At 30.3% G+C, this 18,021-nt stretch overlaps 1 protein-coding gene across 4 annotated transcripts in view; it reads right to left on the minus strand.

The window, feature by feature from the left end:
• ASPP (Ankyrin-repeat, SH3-domain, and Proline-rich-region containing Protein) overlaps positions 1-18,021 on the minus strand; it is a 479,404-nt gene that overhangs the window by 441,016 nt on the left and 20,367 nt on the right. For 2 of the 4 annotated variants that reach the window (XM_075309697.1, XM_075309698.1), the window contains exon 2: positions 1,117-1,838. The gene's annotated coding sequence lies outside the window, so the exon portion shown is untranslated. Of the gene's footprint in view, positions 1-1,029; positions 1,839-18,021 lie in introns of all 4 variants that reach the window. The other 2 variants (XM_075309701.1, XM_075309699.1) reach the window with 2 other exon arrangements.

The following is an 18,021-nucleotide window of genomic DNA, read 5'->3' on the forward strand; positions in this document are numbered from 1 at the left end:
AAAATTTTCAATAAAATAAAAAGTTGACAAAATTTTCAATAGAAATAAAATGTTGACAAAATTTTCTATAGAAATACAAGTTTGACAAAATGGAAAGAGATATTAGATAAGAAAAGGAAGTGTTGAATTGTAGGAGCGCAAGTGACGGAATTAGTACCGGCCGTTCCATTTGGTGAAGCGTTCATTCGAGCTAGTTCGTTCCAGAACGACACAAGACTAACTTTTTCACATATGTTTGCTTGACCTAGAGTGGTTAAGAGTTCGTTTATTAGCCTTGCACTTAGTTGCACAGAAAAAATATCACCAAATTGTTTTTTGTTTAATATTCATTAAACATTTAATGTGTTCAACAAATTTTTTAATTGAAAAACAAAAATCAATCACAAAAATTAATTAATTTCGTGATTGAAGACAAAGAATATTTTTTTCTATGTGGGCACAAAGTGTTTGTAGTCAAAATTTATATTCCCAAATAAATTTGATAACCCAGAGCATAACCCTTTAACTGCCACTATTAAACCATGACAAGTAGTTATAAGGTGTGGAGTGAATGTTTACAAAGTTGATGACTGTGTGACTGGAAGCCCATCAAGGAAGGGTCTGCCTAACCCAAACAATTCTAAATCACAATGAAACCCTTTTTGTGATGAAAAATTGCCAAAACAATTTCAAAACGAATTTGAAAAAAAGCAAAAAAAAAATGCTAACAACTTTTCCAAACAATCACGAAGTTACACGCTCACCTCAATGCTTTGAGTCATCAATACAATAACAAATTACTAAAATGTAAAAAAACAACCCAAACACAGGAAAAAAATTGACAATGATTTTAATTTAAAAAATGAAAAAAAATGAATTGTGGAAAAAAAACGAAATAAATTGAATGCGAAATAATAAAAGCAAGAGTGGAAAAATGCCATTAACACAAAGAACAAAAAAACGTCAATTTATTATTGACAATAACAGCCCATTAAGATTTCTTTGCCAAAGCTTATGAATTGAAATTTGCTCTCTCGGTAAATTACTTACCTGTTTATATTTATGTATGAATGGTGGTTATGCCCGCCCCATCATACCGGGCTTCGAATGTATGCATAAAATAAAAATGTTACTGACCTTACATTACAACAGCCCTTGTAGAAATGAACAGCAATTTATCATGGACAGGGCCAAGTGACAGCAACAAATGCAGCGATAGCGAGCAGTAACAGTGAGCGATTTTAACTGCGGTGACAACACATAAACGATGGCGGTAAAAAATTCTTTGACGACCCACACACACACAAAACCGAACGAACTTTCAATGGAGTCGAAGTGAATACGAATTGCAATCAAAACCGAATACCGAGGAGGGTCTATACATGCGACCTTAACGAATACAAGCAATTTTTCTTTTAATTTTCTTCTTCTTTATTTTTTACTTGTAATTTTTCTAGCTATTCTTCTTTTTGATTACTCTTCTTTTTTTATTACAAATTTTTTTCATTTATTTTTTTTTTTTTACTGGTCACACCAACACACACACACTCATAGGCTTGTAAGCAACTATGTGCAAGCATTCAGAAAAGTTTTCATTGTCGCGTCACCTTTACATGAAATCGTTGAATGAGCATGCGTCGCACTCACCTCTCTTTACCAAGTGAGGTGGGGTGAATTTTTTTATTTGCTCGATCGATCTACTAACTTTTGATGTTGTATTTGAATTTCACACTTTTACACGTTTGTTGTTGTTGTTGTGGTTGCTGGTAGCATACCTTGGTTGAGGCTGAGACTTTTTTAGAATTTATTTCTGGTAATTTCCTTGCCTTTTCTTCAAGATTTTTATCTTGCTGGAATTCCTAAAACAAATAAACAAACAAGAAAAGTATACATTAACATTTTATTTTGTATTATATGTGGGGGGGGGGGGTTAGAGAGACATATGAAAACAAAAACGAAAAGATCTTTTTGAATGGAATGAAAGAGATCTACTCAAACAATCTGTAAAATATTCTCCCCCTAATAGCCTCTCACACACAATAATAGTCTTTAATACTAATCATTATACTCTCACGCTCACTTACATTCTCACCTTTTAATAAGAGATCTCTAATTATATATTTGTATTCATATACTCTCACTACTCGTCTAACCCTTTTTATTACACACGTGAGTTTTGTTGTCGTTATTGTTGTTGAGTGTGCGTGTGTGTTTTTTTTTTTTTTAATGGCCGAAAGAGATTTAGAGCAAAAAATAAAGATTCCCTACTAGCAGCTATTCGAAAATGGCTTTTTAAATTTGAAAAAAAAAGAAAATATAATTTAACCGGCTATTGTTTGTTGAATTTTTGCGATATTTCCACGATGTCAATGGGCGCCCAGCGCACAGCTTCTCAACACAGCAACAAAACGCCGCGTTTATATGTAAGTCGTAAAAACGAATGAATTCCAGTTTATGTGGTGAAAGATATCTAAGCCTAAGTTTATGGCTCTCATGAGAGTATATCATTGTGTGGATAGCAGTGTTGCCATTATTTTGGGAATTTTCCCTAAAGGTGAGTACTATGTTCGAGTTTTTCACCAAAACACTAAATTAAAAGTGCAAAAATATATATGAAGACGATAACATTTTTATCAAGTCTCTTCAAATTATGGATGGAAAAGATCCAATGTATTTATTGCGAACCATTATATATTTCAAAATTAATTTATTAAAAAAAGTAACCTGAAAATTAGCTGGTTTTCAGCTTGAAAACTGAACATAGTACTCAGCTTAAATTGTGATCTCGAATGAAGACCAAATTTTGTTTGTTGGGAGCTTGCGATAAGGCATTTTAAGACTCTTTTTTTCGATTTTTTGGATACATAGCGGTGTTGTACTCTATTAGGTTTAGAAAGAAATCAACTACATCTTTCTGCATTCGCAAAACGGGCCAATTGAAACATAGTGCACCTTTGCTCCTATTTATGCCACTACATATATAGAGTGAGCTATAAAAACATTATACAGTCTAACCTCTCTATAATGAATTCTGGCGGGACCAAAAAATGATTTCCTTATGTAGAAAATTCATTTCACTCACGAATTAACCTCATTTTGGCTCTAACAGGTCTAACAAAGAAAAACAATTCTTTTTGTCCAAATTCGTTTTTATTATTCAACATAGTTCCCTTCAAGAGCGATACAACGATTATAACGACCTTCCAATTTTTTGATACCATTTTGGTAGTACTCCTTCGGTTTTGACTCAAAATAGGCCTCAGTTTCGGCGATCACCTCTTCATTGCAGCCAATTTTTTTCCCTGCAAGCATCCTTTTGAGGTCTGAGAACAAGAAAAAGTTGCTGGGGGTCAGATCTGGAGAATACAGAGGGTGGGGAACCAATTCGAAGCCCAATTCATGAATTTTTGCCATCGTTCTCAATGACTTGTGGCATGGTGCGTTGTCTTGGTGGAACAACACTTTTTTCTTCTTCAATCTCTTCGACCTTCAAACGCTCCAATAACGCCATATAATAGTCACTGTTGATGGTTTTTCCCTTCTCAAGATAATCGATAAAAATTATTCCATGCGCATCCCAAAAAACCAGAGGCCATTACTTTTCCAGCGGACTTTTGAGTCTTTCCACGCTTCGGAGACGGTTTACCGGTCGCTGTCCACTCAGCCGACTGTCGATTGGACTCAGGAGTGTAGTGATGGAGCCATGTTTCATCCATTGTCTCATATCGACGGAAAAACTCGGGTGTATTACGAGTTAACAGCTGCAAACACCGCTCAGAATAATCAACACGTTGTTGTTTTTGGTCAAATGTGTGCTCGCGCGGCACCCATTTTGCTTCCGCATATCCAAATATTGATGAATGATATGACCAACGCGTTCCTCTGATATCTTTAAGGCCTCTGCTATATTGATTTTACGGTCATTCAAAATCATTTTGTGGTTTTTTTTTATGTTTTCGTCGGTAACCATCTCTTTCGGGCGTCCACTGCGTTCACCGTTCTCCGTGCTCATTTCACCACGCTTGAATTTTGCATACCAATCAATTATTGTTGATTTCCCTGGGGCAGAGTCCGGAAACTCATTATCAAGCCAAGTTTTTGCTTCCACCGTATTTTTTCCCTTCGGAAAACAGTATTTTATCAAAACACGAAATTCCTTTTTTTTCAATTTTTGTTAACAATAACAAAAGTTGCTTCACAAAAGACGCTTTATCTCACAAACTAATTGACTTACAGACGTCAAATTTTGACACGAATGATTTGAAGGTAGGTACTATATAAAAATAATATGCATTTAATACTAGCGACGCCATCTATGTGTCAGACCGGGGACTTATCAGCCAACCTGTTAGGACACGTATTATGGCCAATTTGTCATATAAAAAAATTGATTGGATTTTCATTAAAGTTTTGATTTTTTGGGGATAACCCCCTTTTGGCTGTAAGATGCATATTTAAGAAGATATGGCCAATTTAAGTTTTCCATATAAAAAATATGATTTTTTGAGGATTTTCATCAAAATTTTGATTATTTGGGGGTGGTCACGAATTAACCTCCTTTTGGATCTAGGATGCATATTTAAGGAGATATGTCCAATTTATTTTTCATATAAAAAATATGTTTTTGAGGATTTTCCTTAAAATTTTAGTTTTTTGGGGGTGGTCACGAATTAACCTCCTTTTGGCTCTAGGACGCATATTTAAGTAGATATGGCCAATTTAAGTTTTTCTTATAAAAAAATTTGATTTTTTGAGGATTTTCATCAACATTTTGATTTTTTGGGGGTGGTGACGAATTAACCTCCTTTTGGCTCTAGGACGCATATTTAAGTAGATATGGCCAATTTAAGTTTTTCTTATAAAAAATTTGATATTTTGAGGATTTTCATCATAATTTTGCTTTTTGGGGGGTGGTGACGAAATAACCCCCTTTTGGCTGTAGGATGCATATTTAAGTAGATATGACCAATTTAAGTTTTTCTTATAAAAAATTTGATTTTTTGAGGATTTTCATCATAATTTTGATTTTTGGGGGGTGGTGACGAATTAACCTCCTTTTGGCTCTAGGACGCATATTTAAGGATATATATGGCAAATTTAAGTTTTTCGTATAAAAATTTTATTTTTTTTAAGATTTTCACAAAATTGTTTCTCCAGGACGCATATTTAAGTAGATATGACCAATTTAAGTTTTTCTTATAAAAAATTTGATTTTTGAGGATTTTCATCAACACTTTGATTTTTTGGGGGTGGTCACGAACTAACCTCCTTTTGGCTCTAGGACGCATATTTAAGGAGATATGGCAAATTTAAATTTTTCATAAAAAAAATTTTATTTTTTTTTTTAAGATTTTCACAAAATCGTTTCTCCAGGTCGCATATTTAAGAGATATGGTCAATTTAAAAGTTTCATATAAAAAATTTGATGTTTTGTGGATTTTCATTAAAATTTTGATTTTTTGGGGGTGGATTAATTGGATCAATTAATTTCATGATTGAATCGAAAAATTATTTTTTTATGTATATGACAACACAATTCTAAACAGCTCAGGCAAATGCAAATGCCTAAACTCTAAACTATGACGGGGCCAAAAACATGCTTACTTCTGTTAAACCGTACGAAAACAAAAAAAAATTATTTGAATTCCTAATTCTTTCATAGTGAGTCATCTTTCTCATACTAAAACAATTATCTGGCAACTCTACACAGAGCGAATACTCGATATAAACTTAAGCATGGCTTGGCAAAAACAAAAGCAAAAAATTCGCGTACCCAAAGCCATTTGTTTTGGTATGACAATGACGATCATCAAGAAAACAAGCAACCAACAACAACAAAAAAGGAGTGGGGAGAATATATGGGAAAACAACCACACACACACACACACGCAAATCAAGTCTCCCAAAAGAATGCGGTCGTATCCAGTTTGAAACGTGTGGCATAAACGAAACAATACCAGTACTCTCTGTATAACGACAATAATAATAATAACAACTCATGCAGCATCGGCAGCGAGCAACAACGACAACATACGACCAAGAGACATCCAGCTACTATGATGTGCCTGGGGGGAGGGTTGGCGTACATACTTTGTAAATTTAAAATTTCGCAAAAAAAAATGCCAAAAGCAAACAAACTGAACGAAAAAAATACTCGTTTAATGTAGATTTTCGAAATAAATGTGGAAAAAATAAGCAAAACGAAAATGTATGCAATTTAATTTCTCTTCAAGAGCATTCCGGGATCCTCCAGTAATTGTTCGCACTTCCGATGAAGTTATTTTGGGCCAGTCTTCGAAAATACACTATTTCGTCATTTAAAGTCAAAATTTAAGTTTTGAACATTTAAACGTCGCACAAAACAATAGAAAATCAGTAGTAAAAGCAAAACATCAATGAAAATAAAAAAAATCGCTGTGATTTGAATCTGTGTCAGTCCAAGGAAGTTCTTTTGAGAAGATTTTACAAATTACTAGAATTTTCAATTATTTGTTAAGTTTCAATGAAGAAAAAAAAAAATACAACAAAAACGACATATAAACACGGTTGGTAAAATTCTACCAAAAATGCTCGATTTTGCAAAAAAAAATTCTATAGGAATAAAATTTTGACAAAATTTTTTATAGAAATAAAATTTGACTACAATTTTCTATAGAAATAAAATTTTGACAAAATTTTCAATAGAAATAAAATTTTGACACAATTTTCTATAGAAATAAAATTTTGACTAAAATTTTCTATAGAAATAAAATTTTGACAAAATTTTCTATAGAAATAAAATTTTGACAAAATTTTTTACGGAAATAAAATTTTAACAAAATTTTGTACGGAAATAAAATTTTAACAAAATTTTCTATAGAAATACAAATGTTGACAAAATTTTCTATAGAAATAAAATTTTGACTAAAATTTTCTATAGAAATAAAATTTTGTCAAAATTTGCTATAAAAATAAAATTTTCTACGGAAATAAAATTTTAACAAAATTTTGTACGGAAATAAAATTTTGACACAATTTTCTATAGAAATAAAATTTGGACAAAATTTTCTATAGAAATAAAATTTTGACAAAATTTTCTATAGAAATAAAATTTTCACAAATTTTTCTATAGGAATTAAATTTTGACAAAATTTCCTATAGAAATAAAATTTTTACAAAATTTTCTATAGAAATAAAATTTTGACAAAATTTTCTACGGAAATAAAATTTTAACAAAATTTTGTACGGAAATAAAATTTTAACAAAATTTTCTATAGAAATAAAATGTTGACAAAATTTTCTATAGAAATAAAATTTTGACAAATTTTTCTATAGAAATTACATTTTGACAAAATTTTCTATAGAAATAAAATTTTTACAACATTTTCTATAGAAATAAATTTTTGACAAAATTTTCTATAAAAATAAAATTTTGACTAAATATTTCTATAGAAATAAAATTTTGACTAAATAATTCTATAGAAATTAAATTTTGACAAAATTTCCTTTACAAATAAAATTTTGAAAAATATTTCTACGGAAATAAAATGTTGAGAAAATTTTCTATAGAACTAAAATTTTGACTAAAATTTTCTATAGAAATAAAATTTTTAAAAAATTTTCTATAAAAATAAAATGTTGAGAAAATTTTCTATAGAAGTAAAATTTTGACTAAAATTTTCTATAGAAATAAAATTTTTAAAAAATTTTCTATCAAAATAAAATGTTGACAACATTTTCTATAGAAACAAAATTCTCTATAGCAATAAAATTTTGACAAAAATTTCTATAGAAATAAAGTTTTGAAATAATTTTTAATAGAAATAATATTTTGGAAAAATTTTCTATAGAAAAATGTTGCCAAATTTTCTATAGAAACAAAATTTTCTATATAAATAAAATTTTGTCAAAATTTTCTATAGAAATGAAATATTGACAAAATTTTCTATAGAAACTAAATTTTAACAAAATTTTCTATAGAAATAAAATTTTTTATAGAAATAAAATAGTAATAGAAATAGAAGTGAATAATAATAGAAATATAGAAATAAAATAATAAAAAAATTTTCTATAGAAATAAAATTTTGTTAAAATTTTCTATAGAAATAAAATTTTGACAAAATTTTCTTTAGAAATAAATTTTTGACAACAATTTTTTATAGAAATAAAATTTGGCAAAATTTTCTATAGAAATGAAATATTGACAAAATTTTCTATAGAAATTACATTTTAACAAAATTTTCTATAGAAATAAAATATTGTCAATATTTCCTATAGAAACAAAATTTTCTATAGCAATAAAATTTTGACAAAATTTTCTATAGAAATAAAATGTTGACAAAATTTTCTATAGAAATAAAGTATTGAAAAAAGTTTTAATAGAAATAAAATTTTGACAAAATTTTCTGTAGAAATAAAATTTTGAAAAATTTTCTATAGAAATAAAATTCTAACAAAATTTTCTATAGAAATAAAATGTTGCCAAATTTTCTATAGAAACAAAATTTTCTATATAAATAAAATTTGGTCAAAATTTTCTATAGAAATGAAATATTGACAAAATTTTCTATAGAAACTAAATTTTAACAAAATTTTCTATAGAAATAAAATAATAAAGAAATTTTCTATAGAAATAAAATTTTGACAAAAATTTCTATAGAAATAAAATGTTGACAAAATTTTCTATAGAAATAAAATTTTGAGAGAAATATAATTTTAACAAAATTGTTTATAGACAAATAAAATAAAATTTTGTTAAAATTTTCTATAGAAATAAAATTTTAACAAAATTTTCTATAGAAATAAAATGTTGACAAAATTTTCTACAGAAATAAAATTTTGACTAAAATTTTCTATAGAAATAAAATTTTTACAAAATTTTCTATAGAAATAAAATTTTGACAAAATTTTCTATAGAAAAAAATTTTTGACAAAAATTTTTTATAGAAATAAAATATTGACAAAATTTTCTATAGAAATTACATTTTAACAAAATTTTCTATCAAAATAAAATTTTGACAAAATTTTCTATAGAAAAAAAAATTTACAAAATTTTCTATAGAAAAAAAATTTACAAAATTTTCTATAGAAATAAAATTTTGACAAAAATTTCTGTAGAAAAAAATTTTTGACAAATTTTTCTATAGAAATAAAATTTTGACAAAATTTTCTATAGAAATAAAATTTTGACAAAAATTTCTATAGAAATAAAATTTTGACAAAATTTTCTATAGAAATAAAACTTTGACAAAATTTTCTACGGAAATAAAATTTTAACAACATTTTCTATGGTTAGGTTAGGTTAGGTGGCAGCCCGAGGTATCAGGCTCACTTAGACTATTCAGTCCATACCACTTTGGTGAACTTCTCTCTTATCACTGAGTGCTGCCCGATTTCTTGTTAAGTTCAATGACAAGGGACCTCCTTTTTATAGCCGGCGTTCCACATTACAGTGAAACCCTCAGAAATGACACCAGCATTACTGAGGTGGGATAATCCACAGCTGAAAAACTTTTTGGTGTTCGGTCGAAGCAGGAATCGAACCCACGACCTTGTGTATGCAAGGCGGGCATGTTAACTATTGCACCAAGGTGGGCATGCTAACCATTGCACCACGGTGGCTCTATAGAAATAAAATGTTGACAATATTTTCAATGGAAATAAAATGTTTACAAAATTTTCTATAGAAATGAAATATTAACAAAGTTTTCTATAGAAATTACATTTTAACAAAATTGTCTATAGAAACAAAATTTTGACAAAATTTTCTACGGAAATAAATTTTTAACAACATTTTCCATAGAAAAAAGTATTGACAATATTTTCAATGGAAATACAATTTTTCCAAAATTTGCTATATATATATAAAATTTTGACAATATTTTCTATAGAAATAAAATATTGACAAAATTTTCTATAGATCAGCGTTGCCAATTTAGCTTTTTCCCCGCTAGATTTGGCTTTTTTGAAGACGTTTAGCGGGAAAAAAATGCATTTAGCTTTTAGCTTTTTTTCATGACCCTTTTAGCTATTTTTGGCTTTTTTTTATTTTCGACATGTTCCTATTGAAATATGGATAAGACTTCGTTTTTATCTGAATTGTGAAATGTGAATTGATTTGTACACTGAACAAATATTTTCGTGAGGCCGAAGATTTCATGTCCTTAAAATATGAACGCGAATTTTGGTTATAAAGCATTGGTGAATTTCTCTTATATAAACTGTTTTCCTTGTCCAAAAGCCGATAAAGTCGTTTTGTCCTTATAGTTAAGTGATTCAACTTACAAATGGGTATCTTTTCATGAAACATGAAATAGGCTTTAAATATGTGGAGTTTTTGTATCTTAACCACAAACCAAAATAGCGTTCAAAAATAGAAGAGGTTTTTTAACATTTTATTTTAAACACGTAACATAGAATAATTTCTACTTAAAGTCGCGTCTGAATATGGAAATTTAAGTTGTCGTTAGCACGTTTTTAAAGCATGATAGCTCATGAAAAAAAAAGCTGAAGAAAAAAAGAATAAATTCAAATTTGACTCGGAATCAATACCAAAATCATTAGTGTACAAAATCTTTGGAACCGAACATAGAAATTATATAATAATAATAAATAAATTAATAATAAAGTTTTGAATGTGGTATTATTTTTTTAACATAAAAAAATGCAATAAAAAATTCGTAGTGATAAGATCAAAACAAATCTGCTATTTATTAATGGAAAGGATTTACATTTACGAAAATTGGACAACAATAGGTTTGTATGGGAAATTTTCGAATAAAAGTTATTCAGTATAAACTTGCAAGACAGAATGAGTTTTATTCTCTTGGATAATATTAGGAGAAGTGTACACGTTCACGACTTTATCATTAATTCAGTTAAAACGAAATATATTGATATTTTCTAATGCAGTTCTATGTGACATTGTGCAATATATCGCATATTGGACTTGTTGATGATTAACTAGCTGATAATCGCAAGTTTACTGGGAAAAATGTTTTTACTAGGAAATATAAACGAAGGACTTCCAGTAAAAATTTGTGATAGTAATCAAAATGTATCGAGTACGCAAACATAGCTAATATAACTTAGATTTTCTTACAGTCTCACAGAAATGAAAATAAAATGAATACAATTAAAATAATATGCATTTTAAGTGAAATAAAGCCATTAAGTTTGTTAAATTTCAATCAAAAATGTGACTTTTGATACAAAAAAAAAATTTTTAGCTTTTTTTCTAGCTATTTTTTAACATTTTTTCGCTTTTTTTGGCTAGTTTTTTGGACAAATCTAGCGGTTTTTGGTGAAACAATTCTGGCAACGCTGCTATAGATATACATTTTTGACAAAAATTTTCAATAGAAAAAAACATTTTCCATAGAAATGGATTATTGACAAAATTTTCTATAGAAATGAAATATTGATAAATAAAATTTTAACATTTTCTATGGAAATAAAAATTTGCTAAATTTTCTATAGAAATAAATTTTTTTCAAATTTTCTATAGAAATAAAACTTTGACAAAATTTTCTATAGAAATAAAATTTTGACAAAATTTTCTATAGAAATAAAATGTTGACAAAATTTTCTATAGAAATAAAGTATTGAAAAAAGTTTTAATAGAAATCAAAATTTTGACAAAATTTTCTACGGAAATAAAATTTTCTATATAAATAAAATTTTGACAAAATTTTCTATAGAAATAAAATGTTGACAAAATTTTCTATAGAAATGGAATATTGGCAAAATTTTCTATAGAAATAAAATTTTTACAAAATTTTCTATAGAAATAAAATTTTGACAAAAATTTTCTATACGAATAAAATTTTACAATATAAAATTTTTTGTTTGGTAGTTTATTGGTAAAATTTTCTCCAAATTTTGGTAGATTATTTTTGGCTCTAGTGGTAGCCGTGTATATAATATAGAAAATAATAATATTTTAAATAAATATTTGACAAAAAAAAATTCACAGCAGGTGAGATTTGAACATGCATTCTTTATGTTTTCATTCATTCTAATAAAGAACATCTCAAGAAGCAGTTAAAATGTTATGCCCTGTTGTCGGAAAGTATACTACTTCCGGACCACAAGTTGGAGATCTATACTAATCTCATTTGCTGGGATATACAAGATCCTGATCTCACATAGACTGAGCTTCAGTCGAATTCAGTGCCCTTTTTATCGATTTTTAGTTGAAAATTTTTTCTCTGAAAATATAACTCTCTCTCTCTCTCTCTGTATGTCCCTTATTTAGTATAAGGAATTCTAAAGATCTCCAAGCAAATGAAGAAAAACTATAGAGTTGACAAGAAATACCACAATATTCAAGGAAAAAAAAAACTTTAATGTTTTTTTTTTTTGTTTTTTTGCTATGGAACTTTAGTTTAGGTTCAGTTTTGGTATCGACAAACCGGTATGAAAGACAAACTAACCAACTCAGTCAAGCCAAGCAACCAACCAACAAATGTTGAACGTTGAGATTTTAAACTTCATTCACTGCAAAGGAAAAGCTGTGTGACTGCCAAAAGACCTCTTTCGAGGCATGGCGGCATGGCATATTGGACCGATCAACCGGCTGGCACAAAGTAATGATTTTCAAAAACACATTAGCCAAAAAAAAAAAAAGAAAAGAAAAAAAAACGCAGAAGAAAACCCACGGCCAGCCAATTGTAGCAACTATGATGATCGCATAAAATGAAAATCGTTAAATAAATGAAATAAAAGTAAAACGACAACGAAAAATCGCACAGAGACGCCATAAATGAAACTGGTTGTAATGCAGCATCAGCTGCAGCAGTTATAGTTGCGGTTATTCAGCTTTCCTAGATGGTTTGCTGAAAATTGTCGTAATCGCTCAACGAACAACAAGCAGAAGAAGAAGAAGTGGAGGAAACCCTGTCTGAAATCACCAAGATAACCTCTATACAACTTCTACCCCCCTTTGCGCACCAAAAACCAACCAAGGGAAAATGACATCCATTGCAAATGGTTTCTTGAAATTGGCAAATACTTTGTACTCAAAAATCCAACTTAGAGCAAATCAACTGAAACGTGTACCAAAGTCAATCATTATTTGACATCTCAATGGATGTGGTTGGAATGCAGAGGTGTGTGATATGCCACAATGTCGCGATGGAAATTAAATTTATCTTAAAAAAGATAAATTTATCTTAAAATATTGAATTAAATTAATTAATTAATTAGTAAAGTAAACTGGACTAAATAAAATAAAAGAAAATAAAAGAAAATAAAATAAAATGAAATAAAATAAAATAAAATGAAATAAAAAAAATAAAATAAAAGAAAAGAAAAGAAAAGAAAAGAAAAGGAAAGAAAATATAACTACAATGAAACGCAATGAAATGGAATAAAAAGAAACTGAATTTAAATAAAATAGAATGAACAAGTATATACAGCACTAAGTTCGGCCGGGCCGAATCTTAAATAACCACCACCATGAACCAAATATTAGGGTTTCCTTTGAAATTTCAGGAGGGCTTGAGGACTTGAGGACACTTCCCGAAGATAAATTTAAAGATTTCACCTATGAGGACTACATCAGATTCTGGATTTATAAGAACCATTTTTGTTTGACTTTTAGAGGAATCATTAACATCTCTTGTAAGTGTGCAAGAAAATTATAAAATAACGTCTTAATTTGAAATCTTAAATCTGTGGAAGTAAAATCTGGAAATTTTACATTGAGTTTCAAGCAATTTTCATGATCAGTACGCCTTCTACACCCTCAAGAAGTGAAGTCGGTCTATATGGAGGCATTATCAAATGGACCGATAAAAACTTAATCCGATACACGTTTTTGTGAGCCTAAAATATCAGAATATTTACAAATTCAGGCAAATCAGATAAAAACTACGGTTTCTAGAAACCCAAGGAGTTAAATCGGGAGATCGTTCTTATGGGGGCTATACTAAAATATGGACCGATACTCACCGTTTTCGGCACACCTCTTTATGACCCGAAAATACCTCTAGATTTCCAATTTCAGGCAAATAGGATAAAAACTTCGGATTCTAGAAGCCCAAGAAGTAAAATCGGGAAATCGGTCTATATGGGGGCTATACCAAAATATGGACCGATACTCACCATTTTCGGCACACCTCTTATGGTCCTAAAAGACCTCTAGATTTCCAATTTCAGGTAAATTGAATAAAAACTGCGGTTTCTATAAGCCAAAGAAGTAAAATCGGGAGATCGGTCTATATGGGGGCTATACCAAAATATGGACCGATACTCACTATTTTTGGCACACCTCTTTATGGTCATAAAATACCTCTAGATTTCAAATTTCAGGCAAATTGGATAGAAACTACGGTTTCTATAAGCCCAAGACCCAAAATCGGGAGGTCATCTTATATGGGGGCTATACCAAAACATGGACCGATACTCACAATTTTTGGCACACGTATTTGTGGTCCTACAATACCTCTAGATTTCCAATTTCAGGTAAATTGAATAAAAACTGCGGTTTCTATAAGCCAAAGAAGTAAAATCGGGAGATAGGTCTATATGGGGGCTATACCAAAATATGGACCGATACTCACAATTTTTGGCACACGTATTTGTGGTCCTACAATATCTCTAGATTTCAAATTTCAGGCAAATTGGATAGAAACTACGGTTTCTATAAGCCCAAGACCCAAAATCGGGAGGTCGTCTTATATGGGGGCTATACCAAAACATGGACCGATACTCACAATTTTTGGCACACGTATTTGTGGTCCTACAATACCTCTAGATTTCCAATTTCAGGTAAATTGAATAAAAACTGCGGTTTCTATAAGCCCAAAAAGTAAAATCGGGAGATCGGTCTATATGGGGGCTATACCAAAACATGGACCGATACTCACCATTTTTGGCACACCTCTTTATGGTCATAAAATAACTCTAGATTTCAAATTTCAGGCAAATTGGATAAAAACTACGATTTCTATAAGCCCAAGACCCCAAATCGGGAGGTCGGTTTATATGGGGACTATATAAAAACCTGGACCGATATAGCCCATCTTCGAACTTGACCTGCCTGCAGACAAAAGACGAGTTTGTGCAAAATTTCAGCACGATTGCTTAATTATTGAAGACTGTAGCGTGATTACAACAGACAGACAGACAGACAGACAGACAGACGGACAGACGGACATCGTTATATCGTCTTAGAATTTCTCCCTGATCAAGAATATATATACTTTATATAGTCGGAAATCGATATTTCGATGTGTTACAAACGGAATGACAAACTTATTATACCCCCATCACCATTCTATGGTGGTGGGTATAAAAAAGAAATAAAAGGAAATCAGTACAAAATAAAAGTACATAAGAAACACATTAAAATTAAATACAAAAATTAAATAGAAACGCAATAAAATGAAACAAGAAACAAGTAAGTTCGGCCGGATTGAATCTTAAATACCACCACCATGAATCAAACATAATAGTTTTCTTTGAAAACTCTTCGTCGTAGTGAATTTCTTTGTAACATATAGAATTTCAGGGGAGTTTGATGGCAGATATTCTCATGTTTTTGGGTATAGCACCCAAAAACATGATGCACACCAAACTAAGCACATCTAATTGTGGTTTATAAACTCCGGTTTTTAGAAGCCCAAGAAATAAAATTGGGAGATCGGTCTATATAGGGGCTATACCAAAACATGGATCGACACACACATTTTCCGCACACCTATTTGTAGTCCCAAAATACCTCTAGATTTCCAATTTCAGTCAAATCGTATACAAACTATGGTTTCTAGAAGCCCAAGACCCCAAATCGGAAGATCGGTCTATATAGGGGCTATACGAAAACATGGACCACTGCACACCCTTTTAGGCACACCTATTTGTGGTCTTAAAATACCTCTAGATTTCCAATTTAAGACAAATCGGACAAAAACTACGGATTCGAGAAGCCCAATAAGTAAAATCGGGTGATCGGTCTATATAGGGGCTATACGAAAACATGGACCCATACACACCATTTTCGTCATACCTATTTGTGGTCCTAAAATACCTCTAGATTTCCAGTTTCAGAAAAATCGGATAAATACTACGGATTCTAGAAGCTCAAGAAGTAAAATCGGGTGATCGGTCTATATAGGGGCTAAACGAAAACATGGACCCATACACACCATTTTCGTCACACCTATTTGTGGTCCTAAAATACCTCTAGATTTCCAATTTCAGGCAAATTGGATACAAACTATGGTTTCTAGAAGCCCAAGACCACAAATCGGAAGATCGGGCTATACGAAAACATGGACCAATACACATTCTTTTCGGCACACCTATTTATGGTCCTAAAATACCTCTAGATTTACAATTTCAGGCAAATTGTATACAAACTATGGTTTCTAGAAGCCCAAAATAGCAAATCGGGAGATCGGTCTATATAGGAGCTATACGAAAACATGTACCAATACACACTCTTTTCGGCACACCTATTTATGGTCCTAAATTACCTCTAGATTTCCAATTTCAGACAAATTGGATACAAACTTCGGATTCTAGGAGCCCAAGAAGCAAAATCGGGAGATCGATCTATATGGGGGCTATATCAAAACATGGACCGATACTCACCATTTCCGGCACACCTCCTTAAGGTCCTAGAATACCTCTAAATTTCCGATTTGAGGCACATTGGGTAAAAATTACGGATTCTAGAAGACCAAGAAGTAAAATCGGGAGATCGGTTTATTTAAGGGCTATATATAATTATGGACCGATGTGGATCAATTTTGATATGGTCATTAGAGACCATATACTAACAGCATATACCAAATTTCAGCCTGATCGGATGAAATTTGCTTCTCTTAGAGGCTCCGCAAGCCAAATCGGGGGATCTCTTAGAGGCTCCGCAAGCCAAATCGGGGGATCGGTTTATATGGGGCCTATATATAATTATTGACCGATTTCGACCAATTTTTGCATGGGTGTTTGAGGCCATGTATTAACACCACGTACCAAATTTCAACTGTATCAGATTAATATTGGTCTTCCAAGAGGCTCCGGAGGTCAAATCTGGTGATCGGTTTATATGGGGGCTATATATAATTATGGACCGATGTGGACCAATTTTTGCATGGCCATTAGAGACCATATACTAACACCATGACCCAGAATATATATACTTTATGGTGTCTTATGGGAGTCATCGTGGTGCAATGGTTAGCATGCCCGCATTGCATACACAAGGTCGTGGGTTCGATTTCTGCTTCGACCGAACACCAAAAAGTTTATCGGCGGTGGATTATCCCACCTCAGTAATGATGGTGACATTTCTGAGGGTTTCAAAGCTTCTCTAAGTGGTTTCACTGCAATGTAGCTTAACATGGAATCGGGCAGCACTCAGTGATAAGAGAGAAGTTCACCAATGTGGTATCACAATGGACTGAATAGTCTAAGTGAGCCTGATACATCGGGCTGCCACCTAACCTAACCATGGGGTCTTAGAGCAATATTTCGAGGTGTTACAAACGGAATGACAAAGTTAATATATCCCTATCCTATGGTGGAGGGTATAATAAACTAAAATGAACTACAATAAAATAAATTATTTATTTTAATTATGTATTTATCGTTTAATTATATTTACAATAACATTTTATTTTAATTATAAGTTTTGCCTGCTAGGGTCTTAAGCTTGAAAATAAAAAAAAAAATAAAATAAAATAAATAAAGTGTAATGGAATAAAATAAAATAAAATAAAATAAAATACAGTATTAAATTAATGAAATATGAAACAGAAATTATATGAAATAAATCATATAAAATAAAATAGGGTCTTAAGCTTGAAAATAAAATAAAATAAAATAAAATAAAATAAAATAAAGTGTAATGGAATGAAACGAAATGTAATACAATTGAAAAAATAAAATGAAATAAAATAAATGAAATAGAAATGAAATAAAATATAATAAAATAAAATAAAATAAAATAAAATAAAATAAAATAAAATAAAATATAATAAAATAAAATATAATAAAATAAAATATAATAAAATAAAATAAAAGAAAGTGTAATGGAATGAAACGAAATACAATAAA

This window comes from Haematobia irritans, chromosome 5, assembly GCF_050003625.1.
Source record: "Haematobia irritans isolate KBUSLIRL chromosome 5, ASM5000362v1, whole genome shotgun sequence".
NCBI classification, from domain to species: domain Eukaryota; kingdom Metazoa; phylum Arthropoda; class Insecta; order Diptera; family Muscidae; genus Haematobia; species Haematobia irritans.